This window comes from Crotalus tigris, unplaced genomic scaffold, assembly GCF_016545835.1.
Source record: "Crotalus tigris isolate CLP2741 ecotype Arizona unplaced genomic scaffold, ASM1654583v1 scf7180000017710.2780689, whole genome shotgun sequence".
NCBI classification, from domain to species: Eukaryota; Metazoa; Chordata; class Lepidosauria; order Squamata; family Viperidae; genus Crotalus; species Crotalus tigris.
Genome location: NW_024096582.1, coordinates 2519496 through 2533637, shown reverse-complemented (window position 1 = coordinate 2533637; position 14142 = coordinate 2519496). Strand labels below are relative to the sequence as shown.

Sequence of the window (14142 nt, the reverse complement as noted above, 5' to 3'; positions counted from 1 at the left end):
TTGGACCTTTGACGATTCATATGAGGAGAGCTGAAGACTGATAGATTAGTTTATACAAAATGGGGTGAGGTACAGAATTGAGTCCCGCGAGTCCCCTGGACTGCAAGGCAATCCAACCGGTCAGTCCTAGAGGAGATCAACCCCAACTGCTCTTTAAAAGGCCAGATCCTGAAGCTGAAACTCAAGTACCTTGCCCATCTAATGAGAAGGAAGGACTCACTGGAGAAGGGCCTAATGCTGGGAAAGATGGAGGGCAATAGAAGAAGGAGACGACAGAGAATGAGGTGGCTGGATGGAGTCACTGAAGCAGGAGGCGTGAGCTTGAATGGACTCCAGAAGATGGTAGAGGACAGGAAGGCCTGGAGGAACGTGGTCCATGGGGTTGCGATGGGTCGGATACGACTTTGCAACGAACAACAACAGAATGAAAATGCATTTGGGGATTATCATAAAGTGGAGGAGACGACGAGCACGACGGGCGGGAGAACCAGGGGCACCAGCAGGAGCCATCAGAGGAAGAAATAATCAGGAAAATATTGGAATATGCAAAGATGGACAGATTAACTATGAGGTTGAAAGATAAAGAAGATACAGACTACTATCAAATTTGGAACTTATTTTATTCTTGGCTAGAGAAAAGAATGAAGGATTAGGAATTAAATATGTATTAGCATAGCGAACTCCAGACAACTTGTTGATTGGAAAAATTAACGTATGTCGATAAAAAAAAAAACCAATAAAATTTTTATAATAATAAAAAAAAAAAGTGGAGGAAAAGGGGCTTTGCATTTTGTAGAGGATATTGTGGCCAAAAGGTAGCTTGGGGTGCAATCCAGGCAACTGATAATTCTCTCGGGAGGAAAGAGATTGACATCATCTCCATGTATTTTAAACCGGGGGTGTCCAAACTTGGCAACTTTAAGACGTGTGGACCACAACTCCCAGAATTCCTCAGGCAGCCAGAGTTGGTCTACAAGTCTTAAAGTTTGCCATGTTTGGATACCCCTGTTCTAAACAGCTGGGGGGGGGGGAAGAGAAGGTCTGTGAGTCAGCAGCAGAAACAAATCAAGGTTCCATCAGGCTCTGCGCCGTTAATATTTTAATATTTAATATTTTAAGGACTCAACGTTTGCCCAAGCCTCACTTTTTAAATCACTTTGGAGTTTAATTTTCTTTTGACTACTTCTTCCAGATGGAAAGGCTTTCAAAAGTTGTCACACTGGTATTTGCTGGGTGAGTTAATCTATCTTAAAAGAAAGAAAAAATATACCTGTCTCCCAACACTGTTAAGGGGTTTTTTTTTTTGTAATATACAGCACAGGGGACTATCGTGTTGTTTTAGCTTGTAAATACTAAGAATACGGATGAAACTGATTTATGGAAAGAGGTGCAAGTCGACTAAAAATATCTTATCTTGTGGGAAAGGGTGTCTCTGTTTATAAATTGCTGAGAAGGCTACTTCCCATTCGAAAAGGCCAGATGGCCTTGTTAAAAAAGATTTACAACCATGTGAATTAGTTAACTCTATACTGCAGTGTTTCCCAAACTTGACAATTTTAAGGCATGTGGACTTCAACTCCCAGAATTCCACAGCCAGCAATGCTGGCTGTGGAATTCTGGGAGTTGAAGTCCACATGCCTTAAAATTGTCAAGTTTGGGAAACACTGCTATACTGCAACCCAAAAAAGTTGAAGAGAACCAGGCTGCTCTGAATAAAATTTAAAAGGATATCATAAAGTAAAGGACTCTAAAATTATAATCCATAAGGATTCAGCCTAAGACTGAAAATCAGTCTTGTGAGATGTTATATTTTTTTCTACCCTGCTCTATGAAGTAGAGCAGTGGTTCTCAACCTGTGGGTCGGGACCCCATTTGGGGTCGAACGACCATTTCACGGGGGTCGCCAAACAATGCAGTCCGCCATTTTTTTCCCCTTTTCTTTGGCCATGCCCCTGGCACCCGGTGATGTATAAGTGGTTGGGGGTCACCACAACATGGGGAACTGTATTATGGGGTCGCGGCATTAGAAAGGTTGATAACCACTGAAGTAGAGGGTCTCTGACAGAAGGCCACCTGAAGAGACTAGAAGCATTTGAAACGTGGATTTACAGGCGGCTGTTACATATAAGCTGAGTTGATAAGATCAGAAATGAGGAGGTGATAAGCCGCCTGGGAAAGCCAAGGGAAATCATCAAAACAATTAAAAAACGAAAATTAGAATATTTCGGACATGTGATGTGACCCCCAGAAACATACGGCATACTCCACTTAATCCTCCAGGGAAAGATGGAAGGCAAACGAGGTCCAGGCAGAAGAAGAAGAACGTCGTGGCTTCAAAATCTAAGGGACTGGTTGGGACAAAACTCAGCAGCACTTTTTTGTGCGGCTACTGATAAAAACAGGATCGCCAACATAATCGCCAACGTCCGATAAAGGATAGGGCACAAGAAGAGGAAGGAAGAGATGGAGATACTGCATCTACAGGTTGAACTGGAGGACAGCTTAAAAACAACAGAGATACCCAAAAGAATGTCATGGATTGTTTATTAAAATTAAAATAGGAGAGACTTTACTGGAGAGGCCACACTTCAAAGTACAAACTGGAACTTGATCAAGATGACAAGGATTTTGAGAAATAATGATAACCAAAAAAAAAAAAACCCTGAAGTTAACAATTTGATATATGGGACTTAAAGATTGCTGGGAAGAAGAAGAAAAAAAGTGCAAAATTGGCTTGTTTGATAATGGTTAAAAAGACACATGTGAACGGCAGGTGCTGCAGCCTGGGCCTACACTAGGCCTTCAGGGCCTCTTCCACTTCTGAGGCACACTGAAAGACTGCAACAGGGAGAGCAGGGATTTATTTATTTATTTATTTATGAGACTTATATACCGCTTTAAGTGCAAGCACTCTCTAAGCCAGCGGTTCTCAACCTGTGGGTCGGGACCCCTTTGGGGTCGAATGACCATTTCACGGGGGTCGCCAAACCACGCTGTCCACCATTTTTTTCCCTTTTCCCTAGCTGTCCTATTCCCTCTTATTGGTGGCCACACCCACTTGGGGGTCACCACAACATGGGGAACTGTATTATGGGGTCACGGCATTAGAAAGGTTGAGAACCACTGGTCTAAGCGGTGTACACCAGTAAGCAATGTATATATATATATATATTTACATTGCCCCCAACAATCTGGGTCCTCATTTTACCTACCCCGGAAGGATGGAAGGCTGAGTCAACCTTGAGCCGGTGAGATTTGAACCGCTGACCTGCTGAACACAGTCAGCTAAAGTGGCCTGCAGTACTGCACTCTAAGTGCTGCGCCCCCTCGGCTCATCAGAGTTTACGATTAGAGTCGTAAATCAAGGATTACCTGTATATTATTCAGAGCCAGCAACTTGCACAGTCATTATTTGATTTGGACTGAAATTTGCAAGTTTAGATGCGCTTCAAATGTATCTCAAACAATATATCCCCAATGATGTAAGGAAAAATGAAAAATGGTATCATGAACAGTTTTCTACAAACTTAAAAGAGAAAATCTGTACAGAACATCGCTTCTTGGTTCCTGTAATTTCCATGTAAGAGCATATGAATAATATACCACCAGCAAACCACAGATCCAAACAGGACACCCAGGTTTGCTCCCGTCAGCTTAGTAATAAACCTGGATTTATTTAAAAGACTTGCCCTACCCCCTAACTTAGCTTTAGAGCAGGAGTAGGCAACCTTGGCTCTTTTATTTCCTGAACCAGCCATGCTGACTCAGGAATTCTGGGAGTTGAAGTCCACGAGTCATAAAAGAGCCAAAGTTGCCTATCCCTGGCTTGTTGTTGTTAGTGGCGAAGTCGTGTCCGACCCATCGCGACCCCATGGACAACGTCCCTCCAGGCCTTCCTGTCCTCTGCCATCTTCTGGAATCCATTTAAGCTCACGTCTACTGCTTCAATGACTCCATCCAGCCACCTCGTTCTCTGTCATCCCCTTCTTCTCTTGTCCTCCATCTTTCCCAGCATCAGGCTCTTCTCCAGGGAGTCCTTCCTTCTCATTAGGTGGCCAAAGGACTTGAGTTTCAGCTTCAGGATCTGGCCTTCTAAAGAGCAGTCGGGGTTGATCTCCTCCAGGACTGACCGGTTGGATCGCCTTGCAGTCTGGGGGACTCGCAGGATTCTTCTCCAGCACCAGAGTTCAAAGGCTTCCATTCTTTGGTGCTCAGCCTTTCTTAGGGTCCAACTTTCACAGCCATACATTGCAACTGGGAAAACCATGGCCTTGACTATACACACTTTTGTTGGCAGGGTGATTGATGTCTCTGCTTTTTAGTATACTTTTTCAAGCTTCATTATGGCTGCTCCAGATAGGAGAAATACAAACGTAGGAGGTAAACCTCAAAGGGAGAGGCCAAGTCTCTTCAGGTAGAGGTGTGTATATTAGACCAGTGGTTCTCAACCTGTGGGTTGGGACCCCATTTGGGGTCGAACGACCATTTCACGGGGGTCGCCAAACAACGCAGTCCGCCATTTTTTCCCCCCTTTTCCTTAGCTGTGCTACTCCCTTTTATTCTATTGGCTTTTGAAAGCCAATAGAATAGACTCTCTTGAATAGAGTCTCATTCTATTGGCTTTCAAAAGCCAATAGGAATTGTCCAGGCTGTCTCTGCCCTGCTGAGCCTGCCAAAAGTCCCATTCTGCAAACGGTGCTGCACCAGTTGAGTAGTCCTCGACTTACGACCGGTTGCGTAGTCCTCAACTTACGACCGGTTGGGGGTCACGGCATTAAAAAGGTTGAGAACCACTGTGTTAGACACAGGTGGTCCTCGACTTACAACTGTTTAGTGACCATTTGAAGTTACAACAGCCCTGAAAAAAGTGACTTATCGCCATTTTCCAAACTTAAGACTATAGTCAAGTAATCAAAATTCAGGCGCTTGGCAATTGATATGTATTTATGACTGTCCCAGTGTGTCCCGGGGGCCATGTGGTCATCTTTTGAGACCTCCTGACAAGCAGAGCCAATGGGAAACCAGATTCACTTAACAACTGTGTTATTAACTTAATTGCAGTGATTCATTTAACAACGGTGGCAAGAAAGTTATAAAATGGGGCAAAGCTCACTTAACAACTGTCTTAGCAACAGAAATTTGGGGTCCATTGAGTCATAAGTTGAGGACCACCTGTCTACTTACAGAGAACAGCTGTGAATTTGATAAATAAGCAATATACAAGTGCTGGGGAGAAATGTTACTGGCATCATTTGCTACTAATGTCCTGCATTCTTCAGAGGCCCAGATGGGTCATCAGAAAGGGAAATATTTTAATACTCTACAGATGTTATTGTATTTGTATTAAAGCAATATAATATATCAAGATTTATAACCATAATAAAAGGGAAAAAAATAGGAAAAAAAGGAAAGCATTCGAAACTCACTGCAAAAGCATTTTAGCTTTCCAAACCGAATCACAAAAGTTCACATTACTGAGTAACAAGTTGGAAAATTACTCAGTAACAACCCAGCTTTATGTTTATGGTTCAAACTACAAAGCTTTGCATTTTAATTATATTACCTGTGTTAACTATTTTATAGACGGCCAGTGTTTCCATTATCACAATAACGCTTCTGGGAAATATAATTGTTTCAGGGTTGTACTCTAAATCGAGAAATTTAAAAAACACCCCGAAAGACGGCACTCTTGGTTGTTCTGCAGGGATCTTTTTTTGGAAATAATGCAAACATAAGAAGGCTCCCTGATCTGACTCTTATTTTTTTTTAGCACTTATGCTTAATGAATTAGGCATGGATCTCATTTCATTAATTTCAGGCAGGATGAATATGTGTGCGTGTTTCTTAATTAACATAATAAAACTACCATTTCACATAATAATAAAACTACCGAGCCGTGGTGGTGCAGTGGTTAGAATGCAGTATTGCAGGCTGACTCTGCCCACTGCCAGCAGTTCGATCCTGACCGGCTCAAGGTTGACTCAGCCTTCCATCCTTCCAATATCGGTAAAGTGAGGATCCAGATTGTTGGGGGCAAGAGGCTGACTCTCTAAACCGCTTAGAGAGCGCTATAAAACACTGTGAAGCGGTATATAAGTGCTATTGCTATTTCAAACCCAACTCATCAAAGATAAGCTATATACCAATGACGGCAAACCTTTTAGAGACCGTCCCCAAACTGCAACCCAAAACCCACTTATGCATCATCGGGTGCCGGGTGGGCGTGGCCCATTGGGTGGGCGTGGCTGCAGTGGTAACGGCAGACTGGGTAGGACTAAAAAGTTCAATCAATTAATTCCAACTTTGCAAGACCTTTTTTTTCCCGCGAGAAGTTGAAATTGACTGATTGATTGAACCTTTTTTTTTTTTGCACCCGGCGGTGAAGGCCTAAAGTGAAAAGGTTTTATAAAACCCAGCTGAAGGCCTAAGACTGGGGCGACGGCACGCATGCCTACAGAGAGGGCTCTGAGTGCCGCCTCTGGCACCCGTGCCATAGGTTCGCCACCACTGCTATATACCCTTTACATATAGCCTTCACTCCAGCCTTTTTGCATTTCCTTGGATAACATCGTATCAAACTCTGAAAACCACCTAACGAACAAAAGATTCAAACCATCACATCAAACGATGAATGCTAGCTAAAAGGAATGCCATAATTTCTGAAACAACGTGGAATTAACTGCCTAATCCAGGGGTAAGCAACTTTGGCTCTTTTATGACTCGTGGACTTCAACTCCCAGAATTCCTGAGCCAGCCATGCTGAGGGGACAGGGAGAGGTTTCCAAGCTGAGCCAGGCTGGCTCAGGAATTCTGGAAGTCCACAAGTCATGAAGGGGCCATAGTTCCCCAATGCTGGCTCAAGAATTCTGGGAGTTGAAGTCCACCAGTCATAAAAGAGCCAAGGTTGCCTACCCCTGGCCTAATCAATCATAAAATGCCAGAAAGCCTTTTCAAAATTCAGTTAAGAGAATGAACTAGATCTGTACAAACACACAGCTACAAGAAGACAGGTATAATTCTGCACCAATTACGTAGAGGCTCTCTTGCCTCTAAATGGTGTATCAAACTGGGCCCTAAGTTTTAAAGGTTTTTTCACCATTTCACACCATTTTAAAAGTTAAATTTAAGGAGACCCAAATTACCGTATTTTCTGGCATATAAGGCGACTCGGCATATAAGACGACCCCCGACTTCGGCGCCGATTTCCATGCCTAGAAAGTCGTCTTATATGCCGGAAAATACGGTATCTCCAACTACCTACGGTGGCTGCTACTTAACGCATCCCGAAAACTGCAACGTTCTTATAATTCAGAAATGAATGGGGGGGGAAATGAGAACATGGTGCAGAGAGGCCAAGCTAGAATAGATCGCTATCAAAATATTTGAGAAACAGCACTTAATCAGTCAATCCATTGCTGACGATTTACAAAGACAATAGATTAATCATTTCCCCCAGAATCTATTACATTCATCTGACATTTAAATTTAATTTTATCAGCAGTGCCCTTTTTTTGTGATGCCACCTGGTACTGCCAGGAATAACAGCTTGCTTTCCAGGCAAGGAATGCATGTTGCTCTGTTGCTGCATAATGTTCTCCAGTGAGTATTGGCTTGGGATCTTGTGGACAGACAGAATATTCCCAAACCACTCCTTTTATGCTACACAGAAATGTTTTGATCCCTTTTGAAGCTAAGTATGGGGACTGAGAAGAACTATACAATAAAATGTACAATACATATCTGAAAGATAGATAAAAAGTCCAAGAAAGCTAGCAGGAAACATCTAAGTAGCACTTTATTCTAAAAAATAACAAAGAAGTCTAGCTGGGAATTATGTGTTAAGTTTAATTTCAGTTGCTAAGTGCACCTAAATCTACTATTTTGCCTCTGATATTTATTTTCTTTGTACAAACTGAGTAACTCCATGTTTTATTACACTTGGAATTCCTTTATGGTAGAGGTTAGGAATGACTAGCAAGAGTTTGTGGTTTACATGGAGCTTTATATTTTCCTATGGGAAATACTTTTAGGTTACAATATATGATTTGAACAGATTTTATTATTTCCCCAGTGTTGAATCTACCTAGAGTTAAAAGGGAATTTTTACACTATTTCAATGCCTTTGATTTTGTTGACCTCTTATTAGAAGACTGGTCTGTATCCCAAAGAGGACAAAAAGAAGAGCTGGCTTGTCTAGCTGGGTGCCTCAACACTTCAGGGCTAGGAGGCGCAACTGTAGATTTTTAAAAATTTCATTCTCTTTTCTTTTTAGTCTGCCAGAAAAGCACCACTGGTTATGGGAGCCCAACTATGTTGGGCCCATGGGGGAGGATGCCAGGTGAGGGGCCTATCTAGACAGGGAGTTACTTCCAGCTGCTACACCCAGGCCGGGCGATGTTAGGCAGACACATAATTTCTGTGAAAATAAGTTTGCGACTTTCAACCTTTCTCCCTATGGACTCAGCCAGGCTGCTCAGCGATTACACCAAACTCGTTGGAAAAAAGAACCTTCCACAAGAGAAGTCTTGCTTGAACTGTGCTCAGTGCTCTAAAATCTTAATCTTGGTCATTCATCCTTGTTACGCAATAAGCAACTGAGCAAGCAAGCAAACGATTACGTTTATTTGCTCCCAAATACAACAGCATATTTTTCTGACTGAAGCCTACACTTCAGGGGTCTTCAAACTTGGCCCTTTTAGGACTGGTGGACTTCAACTCCCAGAATTCCTCAGCCAGCTATGCTTTGTCCCCAACCTGTTTTTCTACCTTGTGGCAATCACATAATGTAGGGGTCTTCAAATGTGGTCCTTTTAGGACTGGTGGACTTCAACTCCCCATGCTGAGGGGAAAGGGAGGTTTCCAAGCTGAGCCATGCTGGCTCAGGAATTCTGGGAGTTGAAGTCCACGAGTCATAAAAGAGCCAAGGTTGCCTACCCCTAACCTACACCCTTACATATAAGTAACATATAAATATTAATCACTCTCCATCTTGAATACACAAGGGAAGGAGGAAGCTTCATGGCCCCTGACAAATGGAATACATGGCCCCAGAGGTGAGGCTGGCCCTCACTCATCTGGCTTTCCAGCAGAGCATTAAGAACTGGCTCTCTCAACTCGCACGCAGATCCAACAACGGTAGGCAACCCTGGTGGCTGGAGAGAACTCTTTCTACCATTTTGTTTTTAGCTCTGTTTTTAATGCTCTCCCTTATGATATGGCTTTCTGGTTCTAATCTATAAACTCCCTAGAGTCCTTCAGAAAGATGGGTCGTGTATTTGATAAACAAGCAAACAACAAAAAAAAATCAGGATTAGAATGAAGAAGTAGATGTTTTAGTTATTTAGATAGCAAAATAGTTACAAAAAAAAGTATTATTTGCTATCCATATATTAACTAATGAGCTCCTAAACCAGGGGTGTCAAACTGCCGGCCCCGTGGGGCGGTGTCATCATACCGAAGCCGCGCCCACCCCACTGCCGGCAACGCAAAAGGAGTTGCGATAGGTTGAGACACGTCATGTGACGTGGCGAGTTTGACACCCGTGTCCTAAACTTTCCTTAATTTTCTTCCAAATTTTTCCTCAATTTTAATATCTGTCCACTTTAGTAAAGTGTGTGTGTGTGTGTGTGTGAGTGTGTGTGTGTGTGTAGGTCTTTGGTTATTCGGGTTTTCTCCCGCGTAAAAACCCTAATAACCAAAGACCTACATACAAACACCCACGAAAACCTCAGAAAACACACACACACACACACACACACTCTATATCTATATCTATATCTATCCATATCTATATCTATATCTATATCTATATCTATATCTATATCTATATCTATATCTATCTATCTATCTATCTATCTATCTATCTATCTATCTATCTATCTATCTATCTATCTGTTGTTCTAAATGCTGCCCAAATTCTATAACCAATTTGTATAAAACAACAAAAATATTATCCATTCTTATATTAAAAACACAATCATTAGGAAAGGTCACAGGTGCCAAATCAGCTCTACGTGTATCTGTTTTTCATACTGATTTCATATCAAGAAAGCTTTTACACAAAGTCATCGGCAAATGAACTCCACCCATGAAAATATTGCTCAAGCTTATTTTTGCCGTTCTTGAATAAATCTACTGAGTGGCTCTTTCTGAGATAGAAAACGATTAATGCTGTGCCGTGGACACTAAATATCACACAACTGAGGATATGCAACTGAAAATATAGGAATGTAGGCTAGAGTATAACTGAAACGACTTATTAAGATAGTAACCATAAATAAAACACCTTCACTAATTTTATTTGACTTCTTATAGCTGTTCCACTTCGGTGGACTCTTGACTGTCCGGAATAGCAATGTTTGTTCAAACTGAACCATTACCCAAATTTAAACTTTATAGAAATAATCTTAATTTCTCTTAAATATTGCATCAATTATTCAAAAGTATGTCTCAAAGAAATCCACAGCAAAATTAGAAGCCTGAATATCATTCAAACACTGAATAAGGAGCAAAATCTAGCAATACAGAGGTTATTAAATTTAAATACCTTTTCCTAGGATTTTAACGCAAAACATTCTGCACTGTACAATATACAATCTGCAAGTTTTACTCTGTGAGATGTTAGGCTGAGATAGGGACTATACCTGTTTCACCCACAGAGCTTCCATGAACAAGGCTAAACGTGAACCTGAGTTGTCCTAATCCAGGGGTCTTCAAACTTGGCCCCTTTATGACTTGTGGACTTCAACTCCCAGAATTCCTCAGCCAGGCACTTTTACCACTTTCACCACTCCGACTCTCATTAATGCAAATTGACAGGTTAGGGTTGTCACTCCTAAACAAGAAAATATGTCACCCCAAGGAGTTTGCCTTTGGTGTCTACATTGCTGTAACTTCCGCTGCAATTCTCTAACTTCCCCAAAACATCCATTTCTAAATCACTGATTTATTGCACCTGATGCAATAAAAAGAGCTGTGAGACTAGTAAGCAAAAGTCAACCCCTATTTATTGCCAACGCATAAGGTTTTTTTTTTGTTCATACGTGGCCCTAGCATATTCTCAAGGTTTTTGTCCAGTAACTTAACTAAATTAAAAATTAGTTGACCATCCTAGTGAACGATTGCTAGACCTTTTTCAGTTGAGTTTCAGGCAGAGTGTAGTACAACGGGGGTCCCCAACCCTGGCAACTTTAAGACTCGTGGATTTCAACTCCCAGAATTCCCCAACCAGCCATGGGAGTTGAAGTCCACAAGTCTTAAAAGTTACCAAGATTGGGGATCCCTGTAGTCCAGTACTGATACAGCACTGGCTGCAGTTGTGAATGACCCAGAGGGGAGCCAAGGTGAGGCTGGCACATTCTCCTGGCCCTCCTTGATCTTTTAGCAGTATTATTCTGGACCAGCTGTGGGGAAATAGGATTGATAGGAATAACTGTGGCTGATTCAAGTTACTGTTGGGTCTGAAATCCTTGCCCTGTCAAGTGCTATAGGGGTCAACATTCTCACCCCTCCTGTTTAATACCTATACAGAGTCCCTCGGGGAAGTAATTTTTCAGTTTGGAGTCAAATATCAGTATGTGGAGGACTTGCCTCACCGTTTGGGGGCTGTTGGAAGTCTGAGTAGGGAAACACAAGTACAAACTCAAACCTAGGAAGACTGAGTGGCTATGGCTGCTTCCTTTGGGGATCTTCATCCTTAAATGGGCTGCATTTCCCTTTCAGGTCTAATGGACAATCTGCTAGTCTTCCTAAACTCTTAGCACCTGCTTGAGGGGAAGTATTTGTGAACAGCTGGTGCCCAGGAAAGCTATTACACAAACCCCACTTGTGTACCAATCATGCCTGGACTGTGAGACCTTCCAGCTACTCATGCTTCCATCACTTTATGAGTGAACCACTTCAATGGGGTCTACACTGCTCCTGAAGACCATTCAAAAGCCACAACTGGCCCAGAATGAAGCAACAGGCAAAGCCTAGCTGTGCCCATGAAACACATTTTATGAGCTGCACTGATTGCTAATAAGCTTCCAGGAACAATTCAAGGGGCTAACTAATGCCAATACCTATAAAGACCCAACACGGGGGTCTTCAAACTTGGCCCTTTTATGACTTGTGGACTTCAACTCCCAGATTTCCTCAGCCAGCGTGTCTTGCTGAGGAATTCTGGGAGTTGAAGTCCACAAGTCATAAAAGGGCCAGGTTTGAAGACTCCTACATTATGTGATGCCACAAGGTAGAAGAGCAGGTTGGGGACAAAGCATAGCTGGCTGTTGTATTTGGGAGCAAATAAACGTAAGCGTTTGCTTGCTTGCTCAGTTGCTCACTGCGTAACAAGGATGACCAAGATTAAGGTTTTAAAGCACTGAGCGCAATTCAAGCAAGACTTTTCTTATGGAAGATTCTTTTTTTCCAACGAGTTTGGCATAATCGCTTAGCAGCATGACTGTTTCCATAGGGAGAAAGGTTGAAAGTCGCAAACTTATTTTCACAGAAATTCTGTGTCTGCTGGGAGTTGAAGTCCCCCAGTCATCAAAGGGCCAAGTTTGAAGGCCCCTGCATTATGTGATACCACAAGGTGGAAGAGCAGGTTGGGGACAAAGCATAGCTGGCTGGGGAATTCTGGGAGTTGAAGTCCACTCCTCTTAAAATGGCCAATGTTGAGAAACACCGGTTTAGCTCTTTCTGAGTTAGCGTTATTTCTCCCTCACATTATGTCAGGGGTCTTCAAGCTTGGCCCCTTTTATGACTGGTGGACTTCAACTCCCAGATTTCCTCAGACAGGCACGCTGGCTGGGGAATTCTGGGAGTTGAAGTCCACTCCTCTTAAAATGGGCGGGGTTGAAAAACACTGCTTTAGCTCTTTCTGAGTTAGCGTTATTTCTCCCTCACATTATGTCAGGGGTCTTCCAACTTGGCCCTTTTCTGACTGGTGGACTTCAACTCCCAGAATTCCTCAGACAGGCACGCTGGCTGGGGAATTCTGGGAGTTGAAGTCCACAAGTCATGAAAGGGCCAAGTTTGAAGGCCCCTGGTATAGACCCTCCTGCTTTGTGTAGGGGGTTGGGCTGGATGACCTCCAAGATGTCCCTTCCAACTGTTTATGTTCTAGCTCAGGGGCCTTCAAACTTGGCCCTTTGATGACTGGTGGACTCCAACTCCCAGAATTCCTTTTGGCTGAGGAATTCTGGGAGTTGGAGTCCACCAGTCCTCAAAGGGCCAAGTTTGAATGAAGACGACCCCCCCCGCCCTAACTGGACCACAGACGGCCCTTCCGTCGCGAGCAGACCCGGCGACGCCGCCCTTCCCGTGACTCATTCGCACCACACGCTCACCCATTCTTAAGCTAACCATGGTTTGTGCCCTTATCCTCTCCTCCCCCCCCCTCCCCGTTTCCCGGCCGGCCCAACGCGCTGCCTGAAAGGCTCCTGAGGCCTCAGATGGGGCGATCCGAACCGGGAGCTTTGAGGGAGGGAGAACACAGCAAAGGAAGCCCGGGGGGGATCGTGGGGGGGGTCTCTTTCAGCAGGGGGGGCCGAGCGAGGCGACCGAAGGGAAGCCCCCCCCCACGGATAGCCGGAGACCGGTTTTGGGGAGCCCTGGACGGAGAGGGGGGGGTCAGCCTTCGTAGGCCGAGCCGCTCCGGGAAGTTTAAACGACCGAGAAGGGGAGAGGAGGCACTCACCGGAGTCGTCGCCGCCGCGGCCTCTGAGGCTCTCCCCGGCCTGAGGCCCCGCGGGAAGGGCCAGCTGGAGCATGAGGGGCCGGGGCTCCTCCTCCTCTCTCCTCCCCCGGCGTGGCCGGCGCCGCTTCCTCGGCCCGGGCAGGAGGGACCGAAAAGAAGGAGCCGGAGGAAGGTGGCGGTGAGCGGAGGAGAGAAAAAAAATGTCACCTCAGAAGGGAGGCCGCTGGGATCGCCTCAGCTCGAGCCTTCCGGACGTCACTTCCGGCAGCAGCGGCGGCGGCGCTCCCCGACGGAGGAAGTGCGCCAGGGAGGAAGCGGGCGCGCGGCCGGAAAGAACGGCGGGGGACGCGAGGCGGCGCGCGCCCCCTGCCGGCTCCCGGCCGCTCCTGCAAGGGCGGGAAAACGAGGGGGAAAGGGGCGGGCGCCAGCGCTCGGCTTCCAACGGCTCGCGGCGCGACTGC

At 44.5% G+C, this 14142-nt stretch overlaps 1 protein-coding gene across 4 annotated transcripts in view; it reads right to left on the bottom strand.

The window, feature by feature from the left end:
* CUNH18orf25 (chromosome unknown C18orf25 homolog) overlaps nt 1–13961 on the bottom strand; it is an 82472-nt gene extending 68511 nt beyond the window's left edge. For 2 of the 4 annotated variants that reach the window (XR_005556162.1, XM_039338645.1), the window contains exon 1: nt 13682–13961. The gene's annotated coding sequence lies outside the window, so the exon portion shown is untranslated. The remainder of the gene's footprint in view (nt 1–13681) is intronic. The other 2 variants (XM_039338643.1, XM_039338644.1) reach the window with 2 other exon arrangements.
* Between the last annotated feature and the right edge of the window lie 181 nt (nt 13962–14142).